The following is a 22,429-nucleotide window of genomic DNA, read 5'->3' on the forward strand; positions in this document are numbered from 1 at the left end:
AAATTTACTTTTCTCATCTAACAAGACTTTTTTCTATTTCTATAGTTTTTAATGCACTTGTTAAAAAATTATTGAAACCTTATAGAAGCTATTAAGTGGAGAGTAAACATAATGTTTTGTTTACAACTCTATGCATTATCTTATTTCCTGTGTTTATCACAGGTGGAAATATACTCCATGTTTTCTTATGCACCTTGATTTTTTTTTTTCCACTCAAATGATTTTGGAGATTTTCAAGTCAGAACTTGTAGATCAGCCTCATTTTCAGTGCTGCATAGTATTCCAGATTTAACCATTTGCTATCAAGGTTTAAGTTTTTTATCCAGGCTTTTGATATTATATGCAATATTGCAGTAAATAAAGTGTTGCTATGTCTTTGCACATAGATATGGCTGCTAGATATATGTATGTATAATAGAATCTTAGAAATAAAATTGCTGTGTCAAAGTCTATGTTGCATCTAGTGCATCTGTAGTTTTGATCTTTAATGCCAAATTGCCCATTGAAAAGCTTGAACCAGTTTACAGTTCCTCCAGCTCTGTTTGAGAGTGCCTGTCTTCCCATACACTCACTTACACATCACTGTAGCAATGCTCTCCTTTCCTGCCTCATCAGTGTTTCCCATCAGAAGATAAATGTGCTGTGCTGTCATTTCTCACATCTTAAAAGAAAAAACCCTCTATTGGCTCCACTGGTCCCTTCAACTACTGCCCCATTAGTCTCCTTCCCTTTAAATCAAAACTTGCAGAAAAGTGTTTTCTAATCCACCCCCCACTTCCCGTCTCTAATCCTTCTCTTTCCACCTTCACTCCACCAAAATTTCTCTTCTCAAGTCACCAGTGGCCATTGCTCCATCTAATGGTGAGTTCTCAGGCCTGCTCTAACTCTGCCTATCGGCAGCCTTTGATTCAACTGGTCCGTCCATTCTCCACAGACCCCCTCCTTCACTTGGCTTCCAGGATGCACCATTCTCTCCTCTGGCCTTACAAGCTGTCCCCTCTCAATCTCGTTTGCTGCATTCTTCTTATCTCCGTGATGCAATGATGTTGACGTGCCAAGGACTCCATGTACTGCATCCCTGTCTGTGCCCTTCCCTTGATAACCTACTCTAATTACATGGCGTTAATACTAGCCCTACACTAAACACCACCAAATTGTCCCTGGCCTGGATCTCTCTCCTAAATGCAAGACTTGGGTATTACACTCCCTGCTTGGCATCTCTACTGAAATATCGTATAGTTATCTCAAATAAAATATGTCTAAAATTTCTTCTTTCCCCCCAAACCAAACCTGCCCTTAATCTCATTCTCTTTTTCATGCTTGGTATCCAATCCACTAGGAAACCTTGTTGACTTTATCTGCAGAATATGTCCAGATTCAGACCCCTTCTCACCACTTCCACCTCTAACATCTTGGTCCAGGCAGCCTTCTTCTCTCACCGGGATTATTTCAATAACCTCCTAACAGTTTCTGTCTCCACTTTTGCCCCTTGCAGTCTGTTCTCATTCTAACACAAAAGCCAGAGCGATTCTGTTAATATTTATCAGATCACACCACTCCACTGCTCAAAACCCTGCAGGGGCTCCCATCTCACTTGGAGTTTAAAGACCACATGTAATTTCCCCACCACAAACACAGAGCGGAATCCAAAAAGATATATATATATATGAAGGATTTAAAAATCCTTCTTTTATCTTTTGCTAATAAAAGAGGAAATGATCTATCTTCTGATAAATGGTTTGGGACATGCACTAAGGGAACTCAGATCTAAAGCTGAACCTCCTAGGGGGCACTCTAGAAATTACCTTTCACTTCACCTAGTCTGCTAGTAAAGACTCAGAAATGCCCTGGCTTGTTTTTCACCCGGCGAGTGGGTTGGCAGCCACAGAGTCTCCAGAACAGCCAGGTGTGCGGGGACCAGGAGGACATAAAAGCCCCATGAGCATGCCGCTCAGGCCGTGGTGGAATCCACGCTGCTCGTGAGGGCCCCACCCGCAGGTGCACGTCTCCGTGGTCCCTTGGGGACCTGGAAGCACTGGCTGCATCTGGGAGCACACTGCTTTGTCTCCTGCCTTATGTAGCTATTTGTTTCTGCATGATTTGCCATTAAAACCAGTACACTGAACAAGCAGGTTTTAGAGGGTTCGATTATGAAGCAACTTTGTTTGTACTTCCCAATGCCTTTTGAAATCCACCTCATGGGATATTTCTTTATCGTTACCTGGATGAAAATTCAGGCAGGTCCTGTTAGTTTTCTGGTGACTTTTAAGTAATAAAAGCATCCCCAGGCACTTCAATTCCCCAAAATACAGCCTTATTTAAAAAATTAAAGTGTCCAGTTCCATATAGGTTTCAAAACCTTACTTTAAAGATAAGGCTTCTCCCCCTGCCCCAGCATTTTCTCTCTGCCTACCCAGTACTTCAACTCCTACTCCCCTGCCATGCTAACTGCAGTTTCTGGCCCCTCCAGGGTTGGGATATAGGGAGAAAGAGTGGTAAATGGAACAGAAAAACTCCATCTTGATTGAAGTTATTGTGGTCAAGCTTCTCCAGACTTGGCAGATATTTCAAGCCATTGCTCTCACATAGGGGTTCTTCACAGACCTGCCACTGAGAAAAGGCACCTTCATAAGCATAGACTTCTTGATTTCAGTGATTGTTGGGCTCCTGGAGGGGCAGAGCCAAGTGGTGAAACTTTGTTAAGGAGCAAGGTTGGTGCTGTTGCTGCAATGGGCAGGGAGCCTGAGCAGCTGCAGAATGTTTCAGCACACAGGGAGCTTTGATGGTGGCTCATTGTTCATGGTGGCCCTAGGACCAAGTAGTTGGGCAGTCAATTAAAAATCACTTGAACTGTGTAATTGGAAAATCTTTAGGTCTAGTGAACAGAAACCTGAGTTGTTCAATGGGGAGTCACAGCCTCCCACCCAAGTCCCAGATCTGAGCCAGTCAGGCATAGAAACCCTTTGATCACTAGTCCTCAAAGTGAGACCAAGGAACAGCAGCATCACCTGGGAATTTGTTAGAAATACAAATGTTCAGATCCTACCCCAGACCTACTGACACAATTTCTGGAGGTGGGTTCCAGCAATTTGGGTTTCAGGAAGCACTTCAGCTGATGCTGATGTGTGCTAAGGTTTGAGAATCAAAAAGTTGAGATGAGATCCTGCCACGATCAAGATTGCGGAGGGAGATGCTTCAGGGCTCTATCTCCCACAGAACCTTTGAACAACCAGCAAGAACTGGCAGAAACATCTTTCTCAAAGCTCCATAAAACAGTTAAAGTACTGCAGCAATAGGGTTTGCACCAAATCAAAATAAAAGGTACTTAAAAGCAGTAGGGGACTAAATGAAAAATAGGGTGGGATGGGGGGGAGTGATTTGGGTGTTCTTTTTAACTTTTATTTTTTATTCTTATTTTTATTCTTTCTGGTGAAAGGAAAATGTTCAAAAATAGATTGTGGTGATGAATGCAGAACTATATGATGGTACTGTGAACAGCTGATTATATACCATGGATGATTGTATGGTATGTGAATATATCTCAATAAAGCTGAATTTACAAAAAAAAAGCAGTAGGGGTCCCAGAGCTGCTGCTGCTGAGTCTGGATCTAACCACCACACACTGCAGACATCTTCTCCATCTATGGTCCTGATTCCTTTCCATTCCAAGTCAAAAATGGCACCTCTCAAGGAATCATTGATTCAGAATCTTCTTAAGGCAGAACACACCCCTCCGAATAAGATGACAGTTGGTGCCATTCCTGTGGCCTGTGCCACCAGCATCTTAATGAAGGAACTGGCAGGTGAACTTGTTCTTGTTAATGTCATAGAAGACAAACTGAAGGGAGAGGTGATGGCTCTCCAACACGGCAGTCTTTTCCTTAGAACACCAAAAATTGTTTCTGGCTAAGACTATAATGTGACTGCAAACTCCGAGCTGGTTATTATCATAGCTGGGGCACATCAGCAAGGGGGAAAGAGCTGTCTTAATTTGGTCCAGCATAACGTGAACATCTTTAAATTCATCGTTCCTAATGTTGTAAAATATAGCCCGAACTGCAAGTTGCTTGTTGTTTCCAATCCCTTAGATATCTTGACCTATGTGGCTCAGAAAATAAGTGTTATTGGACGTGGTTGCAATTTGGATTCAGTCAGGTTCGGTTACCTAATGCGGGAGAGGCTGGGAGTTCACCCCTTCAGCTGTCATGGCTGGGTCCGTGGGGAGCAGGGAGACTCTAGTGTGCACGTATGGAGTGGAGTGAATGTTGCTGGGGTCTCCTTGGAAAATCTGCACCTTGATTTCGGCACTGACGCAGATAGGAAACAGTGGGAAAGAGGGTTACAAACAGGTAGTTGACAGTGCCTATAAGGTGATCAAACTGCAAGGCTACACCTCCTGGGTATCTGTGGGAGATTTGGCAGGAAGTATAATGAAGACTCTTAGGCAGGTATATCCAATTTCCATCATGATTAGGGGTCTCTAATAAATAATAAAATATGATGTCTTCCTTAGTGTTCCTTGCCTCTTGGGACAGAGTGGAATCTCAGACATTGTCAAAGTCACTCCGGCTCCTAAAGAAGAGGCCCATTTGAAAAAGAGTGCAGATACACTTTGGGGGATCCAAAAAGACCTGCAATTTTAAAGTCTTCTAATATTATCCCACTTCACTGTTTAGGCTACAACAGGATTTTGATTGGGGGTTGTGCATGTTGTTCTTTTTATCTGATCTGTGATTAAAGCAGTAATATTAAGATAACCTAGGAAAAACATCAATTTATTCAAGTTAGAAGTAGGATTGGTTCCTAAAACCCTACAGCTATATCGTGATAGATGGATTGATGGAATGATGGCTACAGAGAATGATAGGCAGATGTGGCAAAATGTTAAAACTGGTAGATCTGGGCAGGGGGCAGTGGTATGTCTTCCTTAATAGACCTGCAGTCATTTAGTAGGGCGACTGTGTACTGAGGAAGGAAAATATCTGTGCCTTTTGTGGATTTCTAGAAATTGGTTTTCAGTTGATGGTAATCTTTAGAGACCCAGAATGTCACTGGACCACTGGTTGTGGTCGTGGTGGTGGTGGGGGGCACTTGAAATAATCAGATGATGAATGAAATTTTGGCCTGTGGCTGCCTCATAGAGGTTCCAATGGGTCCTCACAGCCAGGCTTACAGAATGTCTTTATTCAACAGCATGGTGTCCCCATGGCATTGCTTATGACCAAAGAACTCTTTTTAACAGAAAAAGCAGTATAGCAATGGGCTCTTGCCCACAGGACTTAACTGGTTTACCATATACTCCACACCCAGAAGCAGTTATCATTACAGAATATAAAAAAGACCAATGAAGTTTCAGAAATGGCTATCTTACAGAATATGGTTTATTCTTTGAATCAGCAACAAATAAGTGGTATTTCTTCCAAAGCCAGGGTATGCTGATCTGGGGATCAACGGGTGAAAGTGGGAGTGGCCCCGCTCGCTGTCACATCCAGAACCTCACTCGCCAAATGTCTGTCTTCTTTCTACACCGCTTGGTTCAGCTGGTTTAAAGGTCTCATTTTCCAAGGAGAGAATGCTTCCTCTAGAGGACACAATAATTGTTCCACTTAACTGGAAGTTGATACTTCCTTCTGGTCATTTCAGGTTTCTTATGTCCCTGAATTAGCAGGCGAAGAAGAGGGCTGCTGTTCTGGCTGGGTGATAGATTCAAATCACCAAGAGGAAACTGGGTTGCTGGGACACAGAGGTGGCAGGAAAGACTGGCTGGAGCTCAGGAAATTGTCCAGGGTGCCCCTTAGTGCTTTCAAGTACAATAGTAAAAGTTATGGAATATTATCACAACCTGCAGGACCCCTGAAGATTCAGACCCTTCAAGAATGAAGGTTTAAGTCAGCGTGACAAGTAAAGAACCCCAGGTAACTGCTGTGCTGGCTGAGGGCAAAGGGAACATGGAATGAACATTGGAAGGAGCTCATTATAAAAAAAACTACAGTTTTGTTACCAGTTACCAAAAGAGGAACTGTAGCAGAATGCATCCATTGCTTGTTATGTACAACACTGAAAAGTGGTGGTGGTGGTGAACTTTAACAATTTAGCCTTCAGGTTACAGAGTATCCAAGGTGCCATTGCGACTGAAACAGAAGAAGAATTGGCATCATGCAGAGAAGAATACAGTGGTGGAGTCCACCTCCATATAGTGGTTCCACTCTTGTTCCCCCTTTTGAGGAGAGAGTGAGCATGTATTCCTCTGGGTGAGGAACAGAGTTTTATTTGTTGGTGGACGTGAGGTGCTAATTTTGGATTATATTCCTAGGGCAGCCATAGCAAGTTTCACCAACTGCGTAGCTTAAAGCAACAGAAATTTGTTCTCTGACAGCTCTGGAGTTCAGAAGTCCATAATCAAGATGTTGGCAGAGATGTAAAATCCCCTGAAAGCTCTAGGGAAGAATCCTTCCTTGCCTTTTCTTAGCTTCTGGTGGTTGTCACAGTCCTTGGCGTTCCTTGGCTGCGGCAGCGTTATTCCAGTCTCCTCCATCGTCACATCTTCCCTTCTGTCTCCTCTGTCGTTTCCTAAGGACACCAGACATTGGATTTAGGGTCCACCCTAATCCCTTATGACCTCCTCTCAACCTGATCACATCTGCAAAGACCTATTTCCAAATAAGGTCATGTTCCCAGTTTCCAGATATATGTGCATTTTGGGGGGACACCGTTCAACCCCAGTACAGATGAGTACAATGGAGTGGGTGGGTGGTGAATAGCAAAAGGGTGGATATTCCAGATTGTGTCTCTTGGCTCAGAAGTCCAAATTCATCCTTCACTATATCCTCTACCTTCTTTCTCAGGCTCACTCATCGGCGGGTTTCATGGTAGTTTCTTCCAATGGGAGGCACTGGCGAAAGATTTGAGTGTGGGAGGAGTAGATTAGCCATTTGTTCCCTGCCTCTGGCGGTGGCAGCCGCGGTGGCAGCCACGGGGGCAGGCAGCTAGGTTTGATGCCTGCGACTCCCGGCTTCCCGTCCTGGGGGTGGTTTCAGCAATGTCTGCAGGAGTGAGCGCCTGATCAAGGGAGCCAGCCAAGGACCAAGGGGGGACGCATCCTGCTCTTGGGGTGTCAATCCCCTTATTTTGCTCCTCAGCCCTTCCAGCAGTTTTATAACCAATTCCCTGCCTACATCCCTCTCTGCTTGGAATATATAGAGTGGTTTTCACTATCTTGATTGGACACGGAGGTGATACACACACCATTCTATATCAGTACATAGCGAGCTTTCTCATTCTTTAGTTAATAAAAAAGGGGGGGGGTGCACATATAAGAAGACCCAATTAATGGATATTTAGGTTGCTCTCAATCTTTTCTTGTAATCAGTAAGAGCAAAAAAGATATTTCCCTTTTAGGAAAGTATTGTCCCGGGATGTATTTGGCAACGTTTGTGTCTTCCCCCATTTAGAATCATACATACTGAAGCTCTTATCTGGGGATCTCAATGGCTAAAATAAGATTAAACTAGACTTTAGAATCCAGAGAGTGTCCATCAGCAGCTAGTTAATTATTGCTTAATAAATAGTCTAAACTATCATCCAATATATGACTTAGCCTTAGCTCCTCCACATGAATTAAATTCACCTCGAGGCTTTTTATTATGTCATCTTTGGAATATGTAAATGTGACTGTGTGTATGGGATGGGGGGGATATTTGTTTCCTAAGGCTACCATAACGAAGCACCACAAACTGGGTGACTTAAAACAAAAGCAATATATCCTCTTATAATTCTGGAGGCTCTAAGTCTGAAATCCAGGTGTGGCCAGGGCCGTGCTCCCTCTGAACCCGCTGGGGAGGAGCCTTCCGCGGCACGTCCAGCTTCCGGTAGCCGCAGATGCTCCTCCACTGGCGGCCTCAGTTCAGCCTCTGCCTCCCTCTTCTCCTGGCCTTTCCCCCTTTGTCTCTGTATCTCTGTGTCCAGATTTCACTCTTCTTATCAAGACAACAGTCATATGGGATTTAGGACACACCTAATCCAGGATGGCTTCATCTTTATTTAATTATTTATTTCATATTTATTTAAGTAATATCTACAAAGACCTTATTTCCAAATAAGGTGGCATTCTGAGGTTCTGGGAGGTCATGAATTTTGGGGGCATGCTCTTCAACCCAGTATGGGGGGCTGGCAGTACCGCCACCTCTGGTTGGTGTCGCCCGCACGTGTCATCTGATGACAGTCTAGGGAGGACCCTGTGTCCCTTCTTGTGCATATGGGCACTGCCAACACTGCCCCTTAGGGTGGTAGCTCAAGGAGGTCCCGTTAGCTCTATTACTGGGTTATTCCAAATCGTTTTCATGAGGGCAGTGCTCCTTAGAGGCAGTTTTTACTTGATTATGATTTTAAGTGATGCGTGGGCGGTAATTTTATTCCACCTGTGTAGCCGAGCCCTTGGTCCACCCCAGGCTGCAGGACTGCCCTGGCGAGCACACTGGGCTCCTCCGCCAGCAGCACAGCCACCTGATACTCTGCGTCCATTAGATTAAAGAATGAAGGCCTCTCGAGCATTTTGCTAGTACCACCCCATAACTCTGTTTCTGCATTTCATCTTCTTTATTTAATTAATCAGCACCTTTGCTATCATCTCAACTTTTAGGGATTCAGACAATTCTGGCATTCTATTTCCAGCTCGTAGACTTGTTTGAGTATTCCAAAATGGGAATGGTTGTGTCCTGTTTGCAGTTGCCATGCCAACCCCCAACCAGCCTTTTCTTTAGGAGGATTTCTCTTTAGCGGGACCATGCTTTCACGGCAACTTAGAGTGTGAGAGGAATTCTCAAACATTCACAGACATCTTGGCCAATAGGGCTATGGGGCTGCATTACTAAGATGAAAACCCAGTCTCATTCCACGAGGGTTTCATTTTGATACTAGGTCTTCAACCTAATCCCTTCAAAGCACAAATCCCTGGCAAATCCAAAGCTGTTACGATATAGAAATTCTAATTAAGAGCTAAAACCAAAGCTACTTTTGATGATAATGCTGTTGAACTGCCAAGCTCACTGTAAGCCATGTTAACAGAATACATTTCTAATAACCCAGCTAATGCTGGTAAGAAGTCACTAATCAGATCCATTTCACTCTCAAAGCTTAAATGCTGTTAATCACATTTCCCACACATGGGGCTGACTCCTAGAAGATATGCATGGATCGTATTTCCAGATACTCAGTTCAAAAAGTAAGAAGGCATGAAAAGGGAAAAAGATTGCTTATTAATATTTCAGTAATGGTCACACATAATTGTGGTTACTTCTCATATAGTTACCAATATCGTTTATGTTGAACATTTAATAAATTAAACAGTGGTTATCTAACATAAATGGCTTATTGATTTGCTCATTTTCTAGATAGCAGCATCCACAGGTGAGTTCAGAACTGGGTCATGCACACACTTAATGGAAATTGGTTAGCACCTATCACAACAAGAAGAACATGGGAATTCCATCTCTATATCCTCAGTGACATTGGCAATCTCTTAATGCGTATGCTTTTCTTTTCACTGGGATGACACAGTGAAGTGGAAGAAGGAACTATCAGAAGCTCTGGGTCTGACCTGATCACAAATCATCTTTACCTCTTGCTGGTTAATATTCCCTCTGCTTGGGATCAAAGAAAAGCCACAAAACTTTTAGGTCTCCATCTAAATTTCAGTCAAAAGATTCAGTTCTACCACCTTCATTTTGGCCCAGGTTTACTGCTGAGAGTACTGTTGGCTTTCTCTTTTGCTGCCAATGCTTTTGGAACAGACTTTTCTCTCTGGGAAAATATTGTACAGCAGTCTGGATTTTAGTTTATGGTTTTATTATAAATGAGAGAGACTAAAGGAAAAGTCATTTAAGAATCACTGCACAGTTTCATCTTTGGGGTTTGGCCAAAAGTCCTTGGAATTCTATTAAATTAGCTTTTTTTCCTAACTGTAAAAAGCAGAGGTTGAAATTTTATATTTTATCAAATCCTCAACCATTGGCTCAAGTAGTAAAGCATGATTAATAATAAAACAATACAGAGTATTTTCAGAATTATAATTCACTTTTCCTTTGTTTACCCAAAGATGAGGAGGATTGAGAAAATTTCATCCTAGCATATCTAATTTGAAGTACGTCTTTTCTATTATAATCCAGATCTCCTTCTCAGCATATTGTAGGAGAACAATCTGTATATTATTGTTGGCAGGGCTTAGCTTGTAACTGACAAAGGAGTATTTGAATACTGCCGTGGCACAAAATAGAGTTTTTATGTGCAAATGGAAGAAAGGGCTGACTTTCTAAATACCTAGAGGTGGTTTGCAAATTTAAAGTAGACAAAATAGGAAGGGGAAAGAGATCTAAAATTCTATTTTTAAAAGTGTCTCATCCCTCCTAATAGTGAGACTAGGTCACAATTTTCCTTCTTAACTCCCAGATGGATAAACAATCTGTTTCACACAAAATACCACAGAATTCAGGAGATGGCCAAGCTCTCAGTCTCTCATTAGGAAATGCCTCAGTTAATTCAACAATAAATATTAATAGATATAAAGTGCCAGTTACCCCACTAAGTAGGAGCTGTGAATGCAGCATTGAACGAAATGGACAAAATTCCCTGCCCTCAGAGAGCACATGTAACTTGTCTTAAGAGCTTCTGGAATGAATTAAAACATTAAAAAACTGTTGATAGGATGCAAAAACAAGTGTTCTTCATTAAATAGGTGAAGCTGTGAATGTGATAAAAGCCGTACATTTAAAAAAAAATACAACACAAAGAATTCTGTGACATCCTTTTCCTTTCTGTGACAGCAAGTTCCCTTAATTTCTTCACTACTGTGCTTATCATAATGAGCAGAGCTTTTATATCCATCTGTCTCATGGAAAGGGTTATTTTCTGGAAACCGTCTTGCCAAAGCATAAAGATCCTTTCTGGGGATATTCAGACTCTGAGCTGTAAATGATTCTGGCGGGAGAGTGCTGAAGGGAGAGGATATTAGCAATTGGAAAATGGTTTTCTGATTCTGCTGCCAGAGGCTCCATATGATGCTATTAGAAGCCACATGATAGAATTAGACTGAGGACTTGTGCAGGCCTGGGTAAGCTCAAAGCACCCGACAGCCCCTCATGACTTGATGCTAGGACACCAATAGAAGCAGTCCATGCATGTTTTGCCATCTCAGGGCTAGAAGCACCATTTTGAAATCCAGCTTTTTGGAAGAAGGATTGGAAATCCTCGATGTTTTGTTCCCTTGCCCCTACATCAGCGCCCCACCCCTAGTCTCAGTATCTAGCCTTGTCATTCACGTGTTCTTGTTTGGGAACGTCTCTACCCATAACATGCTCATACAGGGACAGAGGAAAGAAAAGAAGCAGAAAGAGGGGGAGAGAGAGGAAGGCAGGAAGGCAGGAAATACTCGCTGCTTTGCAAGTGATTTGAACATTTGGGATGCGCTGGCTATGGTGCAGCTGCTTCTGTCCCTAGATACATCCTGCCCACCCAGCTGGGCATCTGGGCCCGTCTCAGCCACCTGGGGGTTGTTTATGGTTGGGGGAGGGGGTCCCCTGTAAATGTTCCATTAATGTTGTACTGCCTTAGGTTTGTTTTCCTTCCAGTGATGCAAGTCTTGAATAAATTCATTTGTTGCTCATGGGCACAGGCAGTTTCAACAACCAGCCAAAAACATCTTCAGATAGTAAAAATGTTGGTTCACATGTAAAATTTGCATTTACTACAAAAACACTTAATGGTATTTTCCCTTCTGGCTACAAATGTGCCTTTCTACTGCCCACTCCTGGGACTAAGTGGACACCACATTGCAAGACCCCACAGCCCTTCCAGACAGGGTTGTCCCCAAGGAATAAGGAAGCACAGGAGGCCGTGTTAGAGAAGAGCTTAGGTCTGCTGCCTGATTTCTATTAAGTCTTTCCTTATTTTTTTTTAAAAGTTGGATGCATGTTTATTTTCATAGTTTATAGTTATAATCCTGGGCATTGATAAGAAATATGTTTTATGCTTTCTAAAAAGCTTATGGTTGTGCTCTTGGGTGGCTTTCCTTGATTTAATCTATGTCTCATTGTGTTTCAAAATGGTCTGGCTCCTTTAAGCAGCCACAGGTCCTAGTCACTGAATCTCGGGCTGAGTCATTCATTCAGAGAGAGAATTAGGAACAGCTGCAGGCAGCTACTAGAAGGAAAAGCAGCGGCCTGAGAAGAACAGAATGCCTCTCTAGGAAATGTTCCAATACCTCAACCCCAAATTGGAGGGGGAAAATTGCACTGCCATCATCTTACTAATGATGACAAAACTCCTGCTTGCTGTGAAGCAGCGACGTCCCGTGTTCCAGACCAGACTTGGGCAACCTGCAGCCCAAGGAGGGGCACATGTGTCAGCCAGCTGGCTGTCACTCTGCTCGGTGTACAGCCTCCTCGTGAAATTCAGTAGCTGCTGAACATCCCTTCCAGCCCCCAAAGGAGTCAGTCCCCTTATGACCCTTTTGCTAAACAAGTTAGAGATAAACTGAGTCTCAGCGAGTTAAAGGATGATATTAAAAATTGCAAAATGACAGTGAAGAAAAACATGGGAACAAAAGAATCTACAAATAATAAAAAAACTAGAAAGGATCATATTGAAAGGTTAAAATTGATTCTATCTGGGCTGTGGGCTTATGGGTTATTGTTGTGTTTTATATACACCTATTCATTTGTAAAATGTTTTATGTATTACTACTCAGTGGTACCTAAATGGCCATGTTTGGTCCATCCTTTATTCAGTAAGTATTTCCTGATCACGTGTTGTGGGCTTGGTGCTCTGCAGAGGAAGCAAAATTGGGTGAGTCCCAGGTTCTTACCAAGATCCACCCCCCTCCCCCCATAACTCTGATTCTGACATCACTGGCCTCTCCTCCTGGATGGCCAAGCTTTATTCTTTTCTGCTCTCAGGGCCTGGGCCTCCCTGGCCCTGCAGTGTCTGTAGTATATTATCCCCGTCCAGTACAAGCCAGACTCATTTCCTCCTTCCTTCAGGTGTCACCATGTCAGGAAGGCCTTTCCTGACCACCCAAGGTAACCCACCCTCACCTCTCATCACACTTTATTCCTGTTCTGGTTTGCCAATGCTGCCAGAATGCAAAACATCAGAAATGGATTGCCTTTCACAAAGGGGGTCTACCTGGTTACAAAGCCACAGTCCTAAGGCCATAAAAGCATCCAAGCCAAGCCATCAACCATAGGGTACCTTCACAGAAGAATGACCAATGACATCCAGAAAACCTCCACCAGCTCAGAAGGCACGCGGCTGGCATCTGCTTGCTCCCAGGCTGCCTTTCAAAATGGCGTTCTCCAAAATGTTGCTCTTGGGGTGTTCAGCCCTCTCTTAGCTGCAGCTCCTCTTCAAAATGTCACTCTCATCCACTCTCTGCATCTGGTCCTGTGTGGCTCTTTCTAAAGTACTCCAGTGATCCAATAAAGACCCACCCTGAATGGATGGAGTAACGCCTCTATGGAAATTATCCAATCAAAGGTCTCACCCAGTTGATTGAGTCACATTTCCATGGAAACAAGCAAAGATTCCAACCTAATCAACACTAATACATCTGCCCCCACAAGATTACATCAAAGAACATGGAGTTTTGGGGGACATAATGCATCCAAACCGGCACAACTGCCATTGCCCTACTTTGATTTTCTTTATAGCCCTTATCGATAAGCATCTCCATGTGGATATACATATTTGAACAGTGACTGCCCACCAAAATGTAATGCTCTTGAGGGGAGTCTTCAGTCTTGTTCATTGCTCTCCCATCTACAACAGTGCCTGGTACGTAGTAGGCATGCAATAAAATTATTGTGATGAGGTCAGGTTTTCTTCCACAAGGGGAGAAGATGTGGTATGTGTATTTAAATCTATCAAGAATATATCAGTTGGATTTATGTGTTTATCAATATCAATTGGATTGATATATCAAGAAGGCATCCACAAATTCAGGAGATAAAGAGATGTGGCATCTCTCTATTTTCTACAATACTTTTTTTTCTGAGCCCCCATCCCGCTGGCCCAGCAGGACATTTCATCTTAGTTGTTGCTCTGCCACCAACCCAGTTTGTGTCAGGGTTCTGAGAGTCTTACATGGTGACAAAGACTTTGGGGTGGAGGGGTCCTTGCTAAGCAGCCCAACACATTGTGTCTGTACCCACTGAGGCTCGGTGTGAACCCTCAGTGCCTGTGGCCTCATGTCCCAGCTGCACCACACAGAAGCTATTTCTCTCTGGAGTCTTAACCCAACCCGGGCCGTTCTCAGGAAGCAGAACCTACAGAAGTTTCTCTTCACCCAGCCTGGGGAAGTGACCTTTTACTCTGGCCTTTATCTCCTGATTTTCCAAGCCATTCTGACTCCAACTCTACCCTCTCCTTGGGCCTCTTGCTTTTAGAAACCAAAAGCCAGAAACGCTTCCAGCATCCTGATTCTCATCCTGCCCCTTAACCTCCCCAAAGTAAAGAACATGGAGCTGGCTACTTGCTCAACTGGGGAGAGAAAAAAGAAAAGTACAAACAACTCTGGCCCGGGGCAGAAATGAGTGTTATAGACGTGAGACAGATAATACAAAGAAGAAAGTGATTATCTGGGGTGGAGTGTGGGGAGGTGTGCCGGTTTGAGTGTATTGTGTCCCCCAAATGCCATTATCTTTGTGGTCTTGTGTGGGGCAGGTGTTTTGGTGATGGTTGGATTTGCTTGGAATGTGCCCCACCCAGCTGTGGGCAATGATTCTGATGAGATGTTCTCATGGAGGCGTGGCCCCACCCATTCAGGGTGGGCCCTTATTGGTGGAGCTATATAAATGAGCTGACTCAAAGAAGAAAGAGAGTGCAGCTGGGAGTGATGTTTTGAAGAGGAGCAAGCTTGCTAGAGAGGAACGTCCTGGGAGAAAGCCGTTTTGAGGCCGGAGCTTTGGAGCAGATGCCAGCTGCCTTCCTAGCTAACAGAGGTTTTCCGGATGCCATTGGCCATCCTCCGGTGAAGGTGCCCGGTTGCTGATGTGTTGCCTTGGACACTTTGTGGCCTTAAGACTGTAACTGTATAGCCAAATAAACCCCCTTTTTATAAAAGCCTGTCCATCTCTGGTGTTTTGCATTCTGCAGCATTAGCAAACTAGGACAGGAGGGAAACCAAGGAAGGAGGAAGGCTTCATGGCTTCTTGCACTTTTGAGTTGGGCCTTCAAGGCTGAACAGGATTTCATTTAACAGAGAACGGTGAATAGAAAAAGAGGACTGAGCAGAGCGAGGTGATGTTTGGGTGAAGGAAAGTAATCTCATCTGGCTGGATATGGTTGAAAAGGAGGAAAAGAAATGAAACAAAACAAAAAAATAGGCTGGACCCAGTTTGTGGCAGGTCTTCAGAGCCAGGGCGCCTTGAGTCACTTGTAAGAGCCTGGCAGCCATGAATCACAGAGTGTGTAGATTAGAGCTGGGCATGAGAAAATGAAACAGCAACACATCGGGGGTGGATTAATAGTGGAGGCTGATGCTGCGAAGGCTAGAAGCAGGGAGACCTTTCAGACTGTGCAGTGTCTCAAAACAGGTAGGAAGAGAAGAGCAATGTGAACGACATTGCTGAAATAGAACAGACGGGATTTGGCCACCGGAAGGACGATGAAAGCCAGGGTTGTCATAAGTGTGGGGTGCTGTCAGCAGACACAGGAAAACCAAGAGAAGCTGCTGGTTTGGGAAGATAACAAGTCTGGTTGTGTGGACTCTGAATTTCCATCAGGACAGTGGGTGGGGACTCTGAAGGGAGGTGGGTTTCTCTGTGATAGGAAGGGGATACGGGAAATGATGTAGCAGCAAGATGTGGAGGCAAAGGAGAAAAACCAAAGGATCCAATGTTGTATTGCTTTTATCTTTTCAATAAAGTAGGAGACAAGCCCACTTGCTGAGAGGAAGGAGAACGGTCACTGTGTCATCTGGGGGCTTGCGAGTGGAGGCAGTTTGAAACAGCTGCAGTGGCAATAAAAAGACTGGTTGCCAAGGAACAAAAGGGTAGATCCGTGCACCCTCTAGTTTTCTCTCCAATAAAAACAGAATCCTTTTATGGTGGTTTTATGACATCTGTCCAGGCAGATGTGGAGAAATAGCCTTTAAATCATGTATCTAGTTTGAGGCATATGTTATGTTTTATCATTCTTTGCTTCTGCTAGCAGGCAATTCTGTCTTCCTTGCTTATTGTTTTATTGTTCTTAGGAATTTATTAAGATTGTAGAATCCTGAAACATGGTAAACGTGGCAAAGGAGTGACTGTTCATTGCTAACATTCTCAACCCCCGTGATAGCTTTCCCTGTGTTGAACCTCTGTCTCCGGAGAAGTTCCTCATCACCTGCTCTCCCCCCCAAATGCCAAATTATTCTCTTGGCTTTGGGCAGCGAGGGAGAAACAGCTCATCACAAAGACTAGCAGCACGTTGGGCTTCAAAGGCCACTGTTGCACCTATAGCTGGAGCTGGGGAGAAAAGGGCAAGTCTGAAATCCACCCCACTCTCTGGGTGGGCTCCAAACACTGCCTCTGGGGATTCAGGAATGGATCTCTAGTCACTGTCTTTCCATCTTTTCCAAGGCTTCCTCTCTACCTTGTCGCTCTGGGTTCTGATCTCTTGTTTTTCATTTGATGGTACCTGCTGTAGGGAATTCAGGGATTCCTGTGGAGGAGGAAGTCGGATAGAATGACACAAGCCTCCCTGTGTTCTTAGCCTTACCAGCATTTTCTTTGCTGAAAGACAGCTCTGTGGGAGTTGTTGCACTAGTATTTTTAAACCACCTGATTCCAGTTTCCATAACTGGGCATATCTGAATAACACAGGATTACTCGGTTATTTTTTTCTTCCTTGTAATTCACCCAAATTGAATATGTCACTATCAACTCTTTTTACTCTACTTCAGGCAAAGAGAAAAAAATTCCTCTGAAGAGTTTTGGAAATCAGAGAAAATTTGGGATTGCAGTTTACAATTGCATGCTCCCTGGGCTGGTGTATCTTTGGCTTCTCTCTGAAGAATATGATCTAGAAGCAAAAATATGTGGAGCTTGGTATACTAGGAGGCCAAAAAGAAGATCATTATGTAAGAAATGAGAACTCCAAAAGGCCTTTCTCTAGGCTCCAGCCTAACAAATAATCAGATTTTCAGGGACAGAAAGGACTCATCAGAAGGATCCAGGTCTTATTAGAGAACCCTTTCCTCTGCGCCACAGAGCCGTACCAGTGAAAACAACATTGTGGTGGAATTTCATCCTGAACAAACTAAATCATTTGACTAAACAAAATCCCTCTCCACTGGTCCTTCCACGCTGTCCAAGACCAACTCAAATTTCCTGGTGCGCCGTCTCCCTATGTGTGTTTTTCGATAGAATCTACATGTATACTTTTTTACTTCTGCTCATTTTTTGGCCCCAAGGCTTTTGGCATTTCCCTCTGGTGAGTCACACTGTGGGACCATTTCAAAATGACCTCCCTGAAGAACATTTCTCTCCCCAGGGAGAATCGGAGATTGGTAGAGGACAGCCCATCCCAGCATGTGCCTGTACAGCGTGTGGGGATTTTAATAAAGAAGTGCGGTTTCACACGCCACCAAGGCCACTTGGCAGGATGGGACTTAAAGGGCACCAACCTCCCCCATTGCTCTCTGACTCTACGGCGATGAGATGGGTTTATTCCAATCAATTTAATATTGGAATCAGTCTTCTATACTTCCACTGCAAAAATTGGGGGAGGAGAGGAGGCAGAGCAGAGACATGGGATGCTGGGTCCTCACTCTGCCCCCCCCCCACACACACACACACACGCTCCCTGAGGCTTCAGGACTTTTCTAGGGCTGCTCCTTTCTCCTGGAAAGGCTCCAGCCTCCCTCCCTGCTCCTCTCTTTGGAAAGCTCCTTCTCCCTGGGACTAATTAGTCACTCCCTATTCTCGGCTCTTGGAGCACTTGGTACCTGTCTTCATTAAAGCACTTAGCACGCTGGGGTTACAGTTATTTATGCAGCAGTCACCTGCCTTCCCTTCACACACACACACATGTTTACAGTGGCCCAGGACAGGGGAGCCCACCAAATTTTTCTCCATATCTTTAGCATCCAGCACAGGTCCTGACATGCAGAAGGTTTAATGTGGCCCATCCTGGTGTAAGATGGTAAATATGATCAAGCCAAGGACCTGAAGGCATTTCTATTCACAGTGTTGATATGGTTGTCTGCATTTTCCTATTTTCTTCACACAAAACACCATACCCTCCATCTCCACTCTCAAACCCCATTCTCTCAGGGACTTCCTTTTTGCCCGTTGATTCATGTAAGGAAACTTTAAAGTGTCAGCAAAACTTTTTGATAGACACATGAATTTTGATTATAAGTATTCATTGGGAAATTACCACTGTGTGTCCTCACTGCATGTCTAAAACGTAGAGGAATCTTTAATCTTTCCACTGAGCTTTGGCTTCTAGAAATGGTAGACCTTTTTTTGTCTTTTAGCTGCTGGGCATCCCATGCCCCTTGCTTCTGGTTATAAAACCCTGTTTCCTTTGTTTAATTGTCCCTTCCCCCGTGGGTGCAGCCTGGGTGGTACCGAGTTCAAAGCAGCCCACCCTTCTTCCTTAGTCTGCTGAGCTATCTGTGGTCACTGCTGCATGTGGTGTGGGATTGGGGAGAGCATGTTTTACTTTTTAATTTTCACATTGAATAAGTGCTACTTTTGCAAAGTGAAAATTAAAGATTTACAAAAAGATTGGTATTTGCCAAAAAAGATCTTTTCCTGTTGCGTGTTTGAGCAGCAGCCACAGCCCTGGCCTCTTCTGGAGCACACAGAGCCCAGGCAAGCGCAAACAGCCCATGTCACCCTCCTCAAGTTGCCAAAACACCCTTTCCTTGGGGTCCAGTGGATATAAATCACAGCTTCCCAGGCTTGGCATCTCAGAGGCAAGAGGATTTATCGTTTTTACATTTGTTTTTAGAATCTTTTTTTTTAATCTTCAGAAAGATAATAGCCATAACCATTACAGTCTGAAGAAAAAGTAAACACATCTGTGTAGGTACCAGTGTTTCATCCCAGGGGCCAACCTTCCTGTGTGAGAGTGGAGTCCAACAGGCCAGTCTCCCAGCGGCTACTGAGTTCAGGGCCTCAGGGGCTCGGTAAGAAAGAAATGGTTTCTGAGTGTAGGACCAGAGGCTTAAACAGCATAACCGTGGCCCACACATCATCTGCCGTAAGTGTAGGGGTCTTTTTATTCACAAGAAGAAATGAAGGCAATTCTGGGCTTTTAGCAGTAAATCAGGGCTCCAGTCCAGCAGCTTATCAGAGGGTCTCAGTCGTGGCTTTCTGGCCTCATGTCTTATGCTTGTGTGGGAATGAGAAGACGTGACTTAGGAACGTCACGTGAATGACTGAATGGATGAAACTGAATGGATGAATGAATGAATGAATGAATGAACAAACTCAGTACCTCCCAGAGAATCACAGTTCAAATCTACGTTAGCTACTCTTGGGTAGAGCAGATGCTGCATCGACACACTTCCAAGAATCGGGTTTCCACAAAGCACATTTTTAGTGCTGATACAAACCCTAACCCAGTGGCAGTCACTGACAATTACTCCTTGATGTCATCAGGTGAGACAGAGTTGGGGAATTGGGAGGCAGTGTGCTTTGGTGGAAAGAGTGTGGGGTATAATGACAGAGACGGAGTTTGGATACTAACTCCTTCTGCCATTAGCTGTGGGAATTAGGGCAAGTCTCTGTGTATCCGTGAAGTTCCATGAACTCATCTGGCAAAACTATCTACCTGGCAATGTTTTGGGGAGTACCTGGCACATTGTGGGGACTTATGAGGAATAGCTGTTACTATTACCTCTGATTTCACAGAATTAGGGGCCCACAGCTGGAAGGAACCCCAAGCAGAAGCCTAATTCCCCAGGTGGGAACAACCCTGCAGAGGCCAAGATTGGGCCCGCAGGCGTTCTCCTGGGACTGCCACTCGATAAGCCCATGGCGATGGAAGTGCCCTTCTCCCTCCTCGTGGTGGCCATCCAGAGGCTAGGCTGGCTGTCCTCGGGTTTGCCAGCCTGCGAGGGGCACGGTAAAGTCACCCACTACCCCAGCATTAGTGCCGGGCAACAGGAGCCTTCAGGAAGGCTCCCCCTGCCCTCCTGCTGGGGAGTAAGGTGGGGAGAGGGTGCTGACAATCTCCTAATCACGGATTTCAAGTTTCTGCAGAATTCTAAGTGTCTGTGGCCTCAGATGACACGTGGCCGGTTCTGCCTGTTTTACCTCCTCTCACCCCTCCTTTTTCTCTCATTTCTGGCTCCCTGGCTCAGGCTGCCCAGGGGAAAGGAAACACTCTCTTATGGCATTTTGCCAGGCAGATTGAGTGCTACTCCTTCAGATCCCACCTTCCGGGCTCTGCTCCCACAGTAAAATGACCCTAGAGGTCGTTCTTTGACATTCCAGGGCTAGAGTATTCTACAAATCAGTAACATAAGCACAGAATTTTATAAAATTCAAAATGCAAAAAATATACTTTGAAAATTAAGTCGTCTTCCTGCCCAGCCTCTCTTCCCCTAGAGTTATATTAGTTTCTTATTTATCTTTTCAGAGACAATCTATCCTTAAAAAATGAAAAACCAGAAATTACCTTCTCTGTCTTACTCTTCTTCTTTCTCTTTCTTTTCCTCCCCCTCTCTCTCCTCCCTCCTTTCCTTCATTCTTTCCTTCCTTCTTCTTTCCTTCATATAAATAAAAGTATCCTGTGTTAGAAGTCTTGCTTATTAAACTTAACAATATTTGTATGGACAAAATTTGTGACCACTTGTAAACTTAGATTTTTCTGTCCTTTTTAACACTGATCTTCAAACATTTTTACTATGTCACCCTTATTAAAAAATTGCTGAAGATGTACCTACAATGTTTATAATTATTTATTCATGTATAAATTATAATCTTGCCACTACTGTATTAATGATTGCACCATAAAATGGTAATCAAAATAGAAACTGTGAAAGGATAAAATAAGGATGAAATTAAAATACTTAATTTAAAAAATGGTATTTGATTTTTAATAGTACAAAATATTTTTGTTCTTTGTAAAATATTACTGTCAACATTTCTGCTAGGATCCATGTGTTGAATGTGTTTTGTCATTTTTGAAAAATCTTGGATTAGCTTTTGGTCACAAAGCAATTCAAAGGTCTGGCTATACACTCAGTTTATTTCAATACTCAGTTTCAGTGTCCCTCACAGCTGAAGAAAAAAAGAGATTCATGGAGATATGTAGATCCAAATGGAAGAAATGTCCCATTAGAGTGCTTTATTAACTCCTAAAACTCATTCCCTCCCATCTAGCTTGTAAGCAGACTTTTGCTGAAATTTTCCCTGATTTTAAGGGTTTTCTTTCATAATATGCATACAATAAGATGTAGAGATTTTCAAACATCTGTTTTCAAAATCCTTTTGCAATAGATTGAATCTTTTGGAAAGAAATCACTCTCTCGGTAACTGTTACTACAAATCTGCTAGATGGCATACTAATGATTGCCACTTGCCATGGTAGAGAAAGACAGCAGGTCTGAAACACTAAAAGAAAGAATGCATGACTCATTTTCAGGTTCCACTACCCTTTTAAATATGTTGCCACAAGATGACACGTTTGGTACAGGAGACTTTATGTGCTCAAACCCCAATGCATTGCAAAGTGTTATAAAGATCCCACTTTTGAAGGCTGTGTGTTCATGAAATTATTCACATTGATAACATCCTACAGGAATGTAAAATGTAATTCTTGGCAAAATGCTGGACCCAGGACCATGGGAGAACACTGCTGTGCAGCCCTCCTCTTTGTCCAACTCCCCCTCCTCACCGGTGCTGCCCGCTTCCGCTGATGGAGGTCACGCAAGACATCCGACTGTCTCCTGTATGGCTGACTGAAGGGAGGCCACTGGGGACAGACAACATGAAATATTAGCCAAGCTTCACTGCTTTCTTATTTTGACTGTGCCCTCAAGTGAGTTGGCTGGAACTGCTCCCAGAATGTCCGGCAAATTGCCCCAAAATTCCCCACCATCTGAGTACCTGGGGCAGGGAGGGATAAAAATGACAACATCCATTTATTGAGGTGTTATTTTGTGCCAGGCCCTACACTCATAAACGTCTCCTAGAACCCTTGTGAGATACATACTACTACAATGAGGCTACCTTCCTGGAGATTTTGGGAGGCTAGGATGGTAAAGTGACAACCAAAAACACACAGTGTAAGTGTGGCATGCGGGGAACTAAATCCCAGGTCTTCCAGCCACAGAGAGTGCTCCTTCCCCTATTTATTAATGGAACCAGTGCAGCTCTATTGCTTGTACATGGGGCTAAACACAAAGCTTTTTGCACCCCCTTCCAGTTTATTCTCT

General features: G+C 43.8%; 1 pseudogene; it reads left to right on the forward strand.

Annotated features, from left to right (window-relative positions):
* The first annotated feature begins 3,676 nt into the window (after nt 1–3,676).
* LOC119535008 lies at nt 3,677–4,643 on the forward strand (annotated as a pseudogene).
* Nucleotides 4,644–22,429: the final 17,786 nt, after the last annotated feature.

This window comes from Choloepus didactylus, chromosome 5 (assembly GCF_015220235.1).
Source record: "Choloepus didactylus isolate mChoDid1 chromosome 5, mChoDid1.pri, whole genome shotgun sequence".
In the NCBI taxonomy this organism is placed as follows: domain Eukaryota; kingdom Metazoa; phylum Chordata; class Mammalia; order Pilosa; family Megalonychidae; genus Choloepus; species Choloepus didactylus.